The following is a 9,939-nucleotide window of genomic DNA, read 5'->3' as shown; positions in this document are numbered from 1 at the left end:
ACAACTCCCCCAAAATGAGGGAAAGGGAGAATCTAGCTCCAGCTACAGGACATCACTTCCACTGCCACCTCCTGCTGCCACAGCACCCCCACTGAGCTCTGCAGTTTCACGACACTTCACCTACCAGCTCCGACATTCTCCAGGTGTCATGTGGTACCCAAAACAAAGTGCTGTCCTCTGGGAAGGTCCTTTTGATGGGCAGCCAGGCACAAAACTTGAGGCCATGACATGTGCTGGCATCCCAAGAGCAGATTACTAAATAGGAATTTTGTGAGCCACTGGGAGTATTTTCAAGATGGAAATGGACAAATGCTGCAAATCAGATTGTCTTCCCTCTCAATTCCTGCTCCCACCACTGGCTTTTATCAGGACTCTAGTGAGTAGCGCTGGCTGTACATTGGACGTTGTGTGTATTTGCTTGCTTTGGAAACACCACAGGGAAGATTGCTGTCCAAATGTTGACCACGAGGATGTAAAGAAAGGACAGTCGATCACCAAGAACATCATAGCTTCCAAGCTGAAGCCCTTCAACCATTCCTTAAATCCCCAAGAGAAGGCAAATTCAAGTACCAAATATCTCTGGTGCACTGAAGATAAAAACATATGATGTCAGGCTGGTATTCAGAGGAAAGAGGTCAAGATCAGAGAAATCTTCATGAAAGAATTGTTTGAGCCTTTACTCCTTGTTTACCATTAATTACCAATTATGTTCTATATGCAAAACCCTGTGCTATTTATTGTGATAAACACAGATATGAATCCAGGTGTGGACCTCTCCTAGAAAAGCTTGTGACATTGAAGGACTTCCAGGAAGGACCATGGTCATCTGGGCCTTCATCTGGGGTTGTGCCAAGATTAGTTTTCCTTGATCCCTGCTGCTACCTCCATCTTCTCACTCATCACCATATCCCTAACCTCTGTCACCATGCAGGGGCATTCAACAGTAAATATCAAACGAATTGATGCAAATGAAAATGAAATGATGGGACCTCAGAGGAGAGAGAGGTCACATCCAACCAGAAAGATCAGGACAGATTTCAAAGAAGATTTCAAACTAGATTGGTGAGATTTGAGATGAACCTTGATGGATGGGTGAGGTTTGGAACAGAAGACACAAGTAAGTAAAGACATGCAGGAATAAGGACAGAGACAGAAACCAGTGGCAGAGGAACTGACAGGAGTACGGTTGTTCCAGGAAGATTGGACATGGAGCTGTTGCCAGCAGTCCTGCAACACATTCAGAACCTATGGTTTTGGAAACAGTAACATTTTATTATTTTTTATTTCTTCCTTTTCCCTTAAGATACTGAATTCAAATTGGAACTCTACAGAATCTTTCTTCTGGCACAATATGACTGGGGGTGTCATGGAGAGGACCATGTATCTGGATTTGCCATGCCCACCCCAAATAGTTCCTACCCCCAGCCAGCTGATCAGCTCTGCTTTTATCTCTTACATCTTTGTGATTTCAAGGAAAAGGGATTCCATTTTTCTTGCTTTATTTATTACATGATAATTAATATTTCTTTTTATCTTTTTGTTTTGAAAGTTCATTTTTATTTTTTTTCTCCTTCATTTTAAACAAGCTTTTCTCCCCCAGAGGTTTGGATACTTGTATCATATATACATTTCTATAGCAAAGATTTGTTCTTTTAAGAACACTTTGGAAAACCAGATTTTTTTTCTTCTTTCCTGTAGACCCCATGAGCCAAACATATTTGCAAAATATGTTTATGATTATGGTAAAAGACAGCAAAGCTATTTCATGGTCATGTTTAAAGAAATGGAAATGGAGAAAATATTTTTAAATATCTAAGTAGAAATAATTGCTTTCTGGATTCTGGAATGGTATGCTAAATTTTAAAAATGAACTGAAATAAATGGTGTGGATATAAATTCTGAACTGCATTCAAAAAGGTAATTACTAAATTCAAAGCTCCCTTATCAGCTCTGTCATTTTTATGTAGCAATCTGCCTCAAACAGGCTTGATCTTGCTGGCAATTTTCTTCAAATGGAAAGAAGAATTCATGCCTTTCTTTCTCACCCTGTGATTTAAATACAAATTCCTTTACATATCACCTCTTTTATTTCAATTTAAAAGGCACCCCTGTACAATCCCTTATCTGTCATGTCCTGATCAAGGGACATTCCATTTTATCTTTACTGGTGTTAGGAATTTCAGATCCACAAAGATTCAAAAACTTTGCATTGATCAATTCTTATATGGTACTAGAGGTAGAATCCCTGCTACACCATATTCCAGGGTAATACAGTTGTATGACAATAAATCTTATTCATCTAGAAGCCCATTTATTTTAAGAAATGCTAACACACTAAATAATTTGGAGTTCAGTTACAGTGGGATTTGGTTGACATTTTATATCTTGGTGAAAAGTATGGAAGTAATTAAAGCCCAGAATCCAACAGAGAACATACAAACTCTTGGATGAAATATCATATTTCCAGGGTTCTCTTGTTCCATCACATTGCACAATTTCTAATCTGGTGCCATCATTTATATTAAAATGCCTTTGTTTCTAGTTCTAATAACAGTAAGAAGTACACTGGCCTCAAGTCCATGAGGCCTATGCACACTATCACCTAGAAAGTGGTTGGGTTGCTGGCCTGCTAAAAACCCAATTCCCAGCAGTTGGGAAGAACACTGAATAGGCAGGGCAGGATACCATTAGGCTTTATGTTAACAAAGATAAAGTGACATAAGCAGAATATAAAGGACCAGGAATTAAAAGGTAGAAATAGGAATAGTTTCTCTCACTGATGCCTCTAAGAATCCACTTACAGAATTTTTGCTACCCACCCCTGCAATTTCAAGCACTGTTGAGTTTGGAGATGGTCCTTGAGGAAGAAATGCCTCTTACCGGGAGACACACCTAAAGTCCCATTCCATTGGAAATTTGAGATGCTATCTGGCCATCCTGGGTTCCTTATGAAATAATATGTAAAGAATAGAATTACCTTTCTGACTGGTATGATTTATCCCCACTTCAAGGAGAAATAGGTTTGCTGCTACACAATGGGGGTGAGGAGGATTAAGTCTGGAACCCAGGAGACTCTCTGAGGTGCTTCTTAGTACTCCTGTATTTTAGACTAGAAGTTAAAGAAAACTTAACAAAACAAAACTTAACCAACTATTAGAGATGTAGATTCTCTAGGATTTAGTTACCCCATCATAACTAACTAACTGAGATTCTGGCTGAGAGCAAAGAAAACATGGAATTTCAGTGGAAGGAAGTTCAGTAGCCTCCTTGTGACCATTTCTACACATGAGTTATGCATATTTCCTTCCTACTTGTTACATATGTATGTGTGCATGTACATATATATATTCTAATATTTTACTATAAAATTAATATATGCTGTTCATTTATATATTTATTTGTAATTCCCTCTATTCTTCTCCTTTCCCTTATTATCGCATACAAGAATTGATGGTGGTATTTAACTTTATGATTCACCTTTAGGTAACAAAATACTCAGATGGTACTGTGACTTAATTTGAGAAGTAATTAATAGAGTCCAGGGTTAGCTGCCATAATTGACTCATAGAGATGGACTCAATGACTTTGGAGAGTTTGGTCTCTTTCTTTTGGGGTGAGATCAAAGAATGCTTTTGGTCATATAAAAAGTTAGTTTCAGTTTTTTAAATAGAAGCATGAAAAAGTTTTTTGTTCTTGTGTAGGAATTTTAACATGTGCAGAAGGGTGGTTACAATTGGTGAGTAGCCCAGGGGGTGAACTGGGTCCATTATTAAACTGCTGTCTCTCAGTTTCAAGCCACTCTGTGCTCTAGTGCTGAAGGCTTCAATAGTCCTCTCTCAGTAATAGAATAAACAAATAGAAATGAATCAAGGATATAGAGGTCCTAAATTATACTACTGACTTGATCTCATTGACATTAATAGAGTAGTTGACCCAACAACAGCAAAATACACATTCTTTTCAAGTGCATATGATATATTAACCATGATATATCATATTCTTGGCCATAAAACAAACTTCACAAATGTAAAAGAATTGAAATCATACAAAATATGTTCTCCGAGCATCACAGAATTAAACTAGAAATCGGTAGCAGAAAGATATCCAGAAAATCTCTAAATTTGGGGAAATTAAGTCTCCAAATATTTGGAAATTCAATGATACATTTCCAAATTACCTATTGTTCAAAGAGGAATTTTCAAGGGAAGTCAGAAATATTTGGAGACAGGGATGTTGTTATCTCTGACTGTAATTATAGTTCTATTTGTCCTTAGAAGTTTGCCTGTTTTTTTGCTATATATATTTTGAAGCTCTGCTATTAAATTAATAAGTATTTAGGATATTCATACCCTCCAAGTCCTTATTCTTAGTAATAGTTCTTTGCTCTGAAATCTATTTTATTTGATATTAATATAGTCATTACAAATTCTTTGGATTAGTATTTCTGGATTATTTTCATACTTTTATTTTTAACACACATGTATCTTTAAAGTTGTTTTTTTTTAAAAACAGAATACAGCTGAATCTTGCTTTTTAATTCTGATAATCTTTGCCTTTTAACTTGAGTGGTAAGACCAATTACATTTAATGCGGTTATAAATATACATGGGTTTAAATCTACCATTTTGTTACTGGTTTACTATTTATTACCAGTTCTTGTTTTCTTCCTTATTTTCTGCCTCTTCTTTCAATTAATTTGTATTTTTTATGATTCCATTTTATCTCTTTTTTTGACTCATTATCTATATATCCTTTGTTTATTTTCTTTAATCACTTCAGTGATTTAAATATGGTTTTAGTGATAGTGTTATTCTTTGTTTTTAGTGATGCATTTAACTATCACAACAACGATATATTCTCAAGTAATAACAACATACCATCAAGGAATAATATACCACTTCACATATAGCATAACATTGCAACAATGTAATTCTATTTCCATTACCCCAGATGTTGTGCTGTTTTCATACCTTTTACCTCTATGTATATTATAAACAATCTCCTAGGGTCATCTTTAAATAGTTAACTATATCTTAAGATACTTTAACAATAAATAAATGTACTTTATATTTACCCGTATGCTTTACATTGATGATGCTTTTCATTCCTTTAAGTAGACCAGATTTCCATTATGTGTCATTTGGCTTTTTACCTGAAGAACTTCTTTTAAAATTTCCTGTGGTGAAAGTCTACTGTTAAGTTCTTTCAAAGCTTGTTTGTCTGACAGGGTCTTTATTTCACCTTTATTTTTGACATTTGTTTTTGTGTATAGAATTCTAGATTGATTTTTTTTCTTTTAGTACTTTGAAGATGCTACACTGTCTTCTGACTTTCCAGTGAGAAGTTTGCTCTCTGTTTTATTTTGTTCTGCTACCTCTTAGTCCTTTATCTCTGACTAATTTTAAGGTATTCTCTTTATCACTGATTTTAAGCAATTTGATTAAGGTATGTTATTGTGTAATTTTCTTCATGTTTTTTTGTGCTTGAGGTTTACTCAATTTCTTTGATTGTAGGGGTTTGTTTTGTTTTTCTATCAAATTTGGAAAACTTTTGATCATTATTTCTTCAAATATCTGCTAAAAGGTACTTTAGGAACTCAAAATACACATGTATTAAGTTATTTAAAATCATCTCACAGTTCAATGATGCTCTGTTCCTTTTTTTCAGAGTGTTTTTTTTTCTTCTATGTGTGTTTTATTTTGGATATTTTCTTTTGCTATGTCTTCAAGTTCAATAACCTTTTCTTCTTCAGTGTCTAATCTTCTTAATATCATTTAGTATATTTTTCATCTCTAAACTTTTATTTTGGTCTCTTTATTTATTCCGTATCTCCCTTTGACATGAATATTCTTTTATCTACCTTCTGGAAGATATTGGTATATATTTATAATGACTATTTCAATGACCTTGTCTACTAATTCTATCACTGGAATCATTTCTAGATGAAGTTACATAGTTTTTATCCTCATTATGAGTTATATTTTACTGCTTCTTCATATGCCTGATAATTTTTATCAAATATCAGATATGAGTTTTACTATTTTGGGTGCTAGATATCTTTGTATTTTCTAAATATTTTAGAATTTTCTTTGGGGATGCATCTAAGTAAATTGGTAAAAATTTGATCATTTTAAAGCTCAGTTTGAGAGATCAAGAGAAACCTTTACTTCAGGCCTAATTTTTTTTTCACAACTGAAGCTAACCTTTCACTAGTCTGTCCAATGCCATGTGTATTAAAGGTACTGGTTTGAGGGAACATGAATTCTTCTTCTCTTTGTGAGCTTTAGGATTGCTCTACCTTTTCCCACCCCACCCCACTCTATCCCCACCTCAGAGTAGATCTTTCCCCAGTCTCATTTCCCTCATATACATGCATTAAACAATACTCAGATAAAGTCTCAAGGGGAACTCTCTGCAAATCTCTTGAGCTATCCTTCAATGCAGCTCTTTCTTCTCCGGTATACTGCCTTGAAATTTTAGCTACTTCTATCTCCCCAAGTTTTCAACTCTTTCTCCTCAACTTAGGGAAACCATTGAGTTCCATTTGGGTTACTTGCCCTTGAGATTTGATATGAAAACAGTCCAAGGGGGTAAGTAGAGACAGCCAACAATTCATCCTGTTTATTACCCTTCTCTCAGACATCACTCTCCTGTTCTCCTGTGTCTAAAAAAACTGTTGTTTTTATTTTTGTATTGGTAATTTTTTAGGTGATGAGTCAAGAGGATAAATCAAGTCTCTGTTACTTGACCACAGCCAAAAGTGCGGATCTTAACTGCATACTTGCATATGGTACAAAACTTTCCAGAAAACATAAAAAAGAATATGTTGAAAAGCAGGTCTACCTTAGACCTCCTACCACTAGTGCTCCCAATTCTCCAGTCTCCATTTTCAGATGCAGTGACACCAGTTTCATTCAAAATGTCACAAATATTATTTGCATCTATTAGCATATATATATATATATATATATATGAAGATTCTATACACAACATTCTGTAGTCCCTATTTTGTTATGCTTAACAATATGTCTAGAGGTGGCTCCATATGAGCACACATAGTTATCTTTCTTTTTTTCTTAAATGAATGCAGAATCTTCATTGTAATATGGTTTATTTAACCAGTTCCTGATTAGTGGATATTTAAATTTTCAGCTCTCTGCTCTTATAATCAATGCTGTAATGAACATTTGCATACCAACATCTTTAGGCACATATGTTACAATACTTTCTCTTAGTCTATTTGTGTTGCTATCATAAAATACCATAGACTAGATAGCTTATGAACAACAGAAATTTCTCACACTTTTGGAGGCTGTGAAGTCTAAGATCAGGTCAACTGCAAATTCGGCATTTAATAAAGGTTCATTTTCTGGTTCACAGATGGTGCCTTTTCTCTGTGTTCTCACATGGTGGAATAGATAAGGGGGTCTCCCTGTAGTCCTTTTTTATAAGCACTAATCCTATGCACAAGGGATCTACTCCGCTCTCATGACCTTATTACTTCCCAAAGGCATTACCTCCTAATACCATCATTGTGGGGATTAAAATTTTGATATATAAATTGGTGGGGAACATAAACATTCAAACCATGTAAACATAGAGAATAAATTCATATAATTAGAATGGCTAAATTAAGAGAGTTATGCATTTTTAATGGGACAATCATCATTAAGATGCCCTCAAAGAGGATTGTTACCATTTATATTCTTATCCTCAGCACTATAAGAGAAGGGGTATGTAATTTAGATGTTGTAGTACATAGAAGCAGGAAGAGCAAAGGGCTGAGTAATGACAAGTTAAACTTAGAGAACGTCACAAAGCTTAGAAGATACAAAGAAGACAAAGAAAGGAAATGTTGGATGTTAGGTTGGGTAATTTAAATCAGGTTACATTTATTATAAGAAAATATAAGAGACTTTTTTCTTCTTGTAACCTTTTAAAATAGGCATGACTGTTGAAAACAAAAATTAAAACATTGCTCAAGGAAGGGAGGTTTCAATGTATGTAGATTGATGCATATTCAAATTATAAAGCAAGAAAAGAAAAAGGATCTGTAAGGTTCAAAGTTCTCTATACCCTTTGAAATGTTAAAATATCAGTTCTTATCACACCACAAAAGGTATAAATATATATATATATATATATATATATATACACATATATATATTATATTACAATCCCTAGAAGAAGATTTTTTTTAAAGATGCAAAAAGATTTAGTCAAAAAGTCAAGAGGTCAATTTAAACAGAATGCTAAAAATTTCAAGAACTCAGAAAGCAGGAAAGGAAGAATGAAGAGAAAAACAAATAATAGAATGGTAGAATTAAAGCCAACCATGTCAGTAACTATTCTAAATGCAAATGGTTTTAAAAAGCAATTAGAAAACAGAGATCATCAGATTGAATATAAATCAAGACCCAAGTACATGCTCTTTACAGAAAATTCACTTTATAATTATAAAGTATAATTATACGGATGTGTTCAAAGTAAAGGTTGGAGCAGTTTCAGCTCTGACATGTAAAGAACTTAAAAGTCATCATCAGTCCTGTCTTTACAAAAGAAAACTGGAACAAACAAAAATGAATGACATTTTTGGACCTATCAAAGAACTGAGATATCAAAAGATAGAGGCAAATATAAAGAGACACAGCCAAGACCATCTTATCAGAAGCAGAAGCTGCTAGAGACATAAATTGGAGAAAAAGATTCTACCAATGACTTATGTGACCAGCAGAAAGGGCAATTACTCAACTGTAACCCCTGTGGCCTTTTCCCACTAAAGGAAAGTATGGAAAAGTAAGAATCAGATTCTGAGAGCAATAGCCCAGGGCCACAGGTTCACTAAAAGACTGAGAGTTAATAATAAATGTATGGAAAGCTTCCTGCCCACGCATCTTGCCACCTTATCAACCAGGCTCTAGTAAAATAAAAACACAGTGTAACTGAAGGTGCTGGAAGACTGTTTAAGAAGGAGTCTGCACCTTCTTGGAGAAACCCAAAGACAACAGGGAAGACAAAACCAAGGACAGTAGAAAAAAATTAAAGTCTCCAGCACCTACAGATTCAGCAAAGGTTAACATAAAACTTCACATTAAAACTCATTTGCCTGATATCCTATTACCCAATACATCATGCCTGTTTTCAAGAAAAACTATGAGACATGTTAAAAATGCAAGAAAGATCACAGTCAAAGCAAACATCAGAACCAGACTCAGAGCAGGGGTTGATTTCTTCTGTAGCCTCTTCTTGAATTATAGATAATCATTTTCTCTTTATATCTCCACATGGTTCTCCCTCTGTGCATCAGTGTCCTCAACTCTTCCTATAAGGACACCAGTCATATTGGATCAGGGCCCACTCAAATGACCTCATTAAACCTTCATTATCTCTTTAAGGACCCTATCATGGAATTCAGCCACCTACTAAGGGATCGGGATTTAAGAAGTCAACATATGAATTTGAGGGGGGAGTCACAATTCAGCTCATAATAAGAGACATATTACAAAATACCAGACTAGTATTCCTCAAAACTGTGAAGACATCAAAAACAAGGGAAGGCTAAGAAGCCATCATGGCCAAGAGGATCCTAAGAAGATGTGCTAATATATGTAACTGAGTATTCTAGATGAACCCAGGAAGAAAAGGCGACAATAGGTAAAAACCAAGTGCATCTGAATAAATCACAGACTTCAGTTAACAATGTATTAATACTGTCTCATTAATGGTAATAAATGTCCCAGAGTTATAATGTAAGGTATTAATAACAAGGGAAATTGGGTGAAGGATATATGAGAATTCTCTATACTAGCTTTTTTATTTTTTATTTTTTGTAGACCTAAAACTCTTCTTTAAACTATAGTTTAAAAAGGGATGAAAAAGATGTACTATGATGAAAATATTTACAAATATCTGAAAAACAGCTTATATTTAGAATATATA

This window comes from Urocitellus parryii, chromosome 7 (assembly GCF_045843805.1).
Source record: "Urocitellus parryii isolate mUroPar1 chromosome 7, mUroPar1.hap1, whole genome shotgun sequence".
In the NCBI taxonomy this organism is placed as follows: Eukaryota; Metazoa; Chordata; class Mammalia; order Rodentia; family Sciuridae; genus Urocitellus; species Urocitellus parryii.
This window is presented reverse-complemented; position numbering follows the sequence as displayed.